This window comes from Rousettus aegyptiacus, unplaced genomic scaffold, assembly GCF_014176215.1.
Source record: "Rousettus aegyptiacus isolate mRouAeg1 unplaced genomic scaffold, mRouAeg1.p scaffold_m13_p_6, whole genome shotgun sequence".
NCBI lineage: Eukaryota > Metazoa > Chordata > Mammalia > Chiroptera > Pteropodidae > Rousettus > Rousettus aegyptiacus.
The window spans coordinates 59175704-59178203 of record NW_023416309.1 but is presented as its reverse complement, the minus strand read 5'-3'; the positions used below and the strand labels follow the sequence as shown (position 1 = coordinate 59178203).

Genomic DNA, 2500 nt, shown 5'->3' with positions numbered 1-2500 from the left:
CAAACCAGTGCTGACAGTCTGAATTGCAGCATATGTTTACCCAAAATCAGGCAATTTATCTTAATATCAGCAAAGTAATGCAGTGCAGGTGAAAGGTCAGGCAATCTCTCCCCCTCATAATTACCCGGCTCTAAAACAGGAAAGTGGTATTGATTGTCCTGGCTCGGTGCGTGGCGACTGGGCGGGCCGGAGCCCGGCCCTGCCCGGCCGGGCCTCGCCTCCTGAACTCCACACGCGGAGGATTTATGAGATGTGTGCGAAGGGCCCGGCTTTCTCCTGCAGTCGTGGGATTTGCCGGGGAAGCCTCGTCCCGCCGGGCGCGGGGCGGCGGGGCCTGTGCGGCCGGGTGCTCGGCAGGTCGCCAGTGGGCCCCGCCGACGGCAGCTGCTCTCGGAGGTGCAGAGGCAGAGCGGGTCACCCCACCCCTAGCGATCAGACACCCCCCAGAGCCACAAACGTGCGTCACTGTCCCTGCGGTGTGGAGCCGGGGCGGCGGTTCTCATCGTTCCTCGTAAAGTCGCGGGGCTTCCGGTGGCCGAGCCCCGGAACGGGGCTCCAGCTGCTGCACCGCTAGCCCCTCCCCGGCCCGCTCGGCGGGCCCTCCCGTGGGACGGCGCCCCCCCCGCCCCCCACAGCGCCTGCCGACGCGCCTCGAGCTGAGGCGCGAGGTCCCCCCGTGCTCGTCCCGCGTGGAGATGCTTTTGGTCCTAGAAGGAGAATCAGTTCCACCGAGACGCCGGAAAACGCCCGGCCATTACGCGTCGCGACGCTCCCGAGAGCTCGCGCCGACCGTCTATCACCCGTCAGGGGCATTTGCATGAAATCAATGGTGGCCGCCCATCTATCTTTCCTGATCACCCTTCACCAGGCCGCCTCGTTAAGTCGCACCGTCGCGGCGATGAGCTGGGGGGAGCCGCCCCGACGGGCCGCGGACGCCCCGCGGGCCGCTCGTTCTGTCCCCTCATCGGGAAGCGCGATGCGTTGGCTCGTCCTGGTTTCGCGCCCGGTCGCTGGGTGAGGCCCGAGCGCCCGCTGCCTGCCCGACGCCCTTGTCCCGGCCCGGGCAGGGACATGACAAATCGCCCCCCAAGTCAACGCTGACAGCTTCTGATGATTAATGGTTTGATTATGAAGTGGTTTTACACATATAGAATTTACATCACAAGGACTTAGAAATTTTGCCGGGTCACACACGCCGCGGCGTCTCGCAGCAGCCTCCCGTTTGCCAGGAAGGGGGAGGGCGGCATCGCAGCCAGAGCCATGTCGCGCGAGATCAATGTGGCGGATCAATGCGTTATTAACAGGAAAATGTCTTACTTCACATTCCTGCGCGGGCCTTTGTCTCCGGGAGGAGGATGGGGTGTCATCACTCGGTGGCCCTCCACTTCTGGCTGCGTCGGTGAGCGCCCGCGGAGCCTTCCGGCGTTGCTGGCGGGCCCCGCGCGGCCGCCGACACCCGCAGCCCCAGCACTCAGGGATGACGGCGGCCAGTCACCTCGGACAGCGCGTTCGGAGGCGGCCGGCACCCTGCCCCTTGCGGCCGCGGCCTTTGTGTGCCCGGCCGTCCGCGGGCCCGCCGCGTCGGGGGGTGGCGATCGTCACGTTATGTGCTAATGAGTGATGGCCCGAACGGCAGGCCGAGTAATGAATCGATGGTGGAGGGTCTTATTAGTCTGAGAAAAGCCCCTGATTTATGTCACGCCGAGCAGCGCGGCCTTCCTCCTCGGAAGACGGAACCTACATCAAGAAGTAATGTGCTCTAATAAGTATTTTCATCTTAACTCGCGTCCCCGGGCCTCCGGGCTCAGTTTTTGTTGGAGTCAGGCAGAGCCATAATAAAGCCCAATGGCTCCTTATAAAGCTTGTTAAACACAGAGTGTGCAGTCGGACCGAGTCCCGGCCGTGATTCATGCACTGTACCCAGCGCGCGCGCGGCTGATTTATGGCCGCGCACAGTTCATAGTCAAAATTACAATTTGAGGGATAAAAAGATTAATTACTATTTGTGGCCGGCAATTCCGAGAGGCTGGTGGAGTGAGAGTGCCCTACATCAGTTTGTAGTCAGCCATTCACAGATTGTTAAAGCTGTGCAAGAGTAAGTGCGCCTCCTGCCTGGTGTGTGCTCAGGCAAGATGCTAGACAGAAAAGGACCGCTGGGATAAATCCGAAGCTAGCCGTAGCCGGGCGTATGTCATCATCGCCGGCGCCCGTGCGTCGCGGGCCCCACGCGGGGATCGCAGCAGCGGCCGTCGGTGGCCGTCGGGGCCCCGGGGCCTGCAACGTGCCGACCGCACCACCGTTTTCGCAATGTGTCGAGCAGCCCTTTGACTTTCCTCCAGTCTAATTAGAGATCAGAAATAGTCACGGCTCTTACGTGCAGAAGAAAGGGGGCAAACCCACCCCTCGGGGCGGGACCGGTGCTCAGGGGTGCTCGCCCCCCAGAGCATCGGAAGAGGGGGCCCAGGCGCGGATTCGGACGCGTGCAGTGAGCGGGTAACGG

The 2500-nt window shown here is 62.5% G+C and overlaps 1 protein-coding gene across 8 annotated transcripts in view; it reads left to right on the top strand.

The window, feature by feature from the left end:
- Positions 1-2500, top strand: part of EBF3 (EBF transcription factor 3) — a 108529-nt gene that overhangs the window by 95489 nt on the left and 10540 nt on the right. The window lies entirely within an intron of this gene.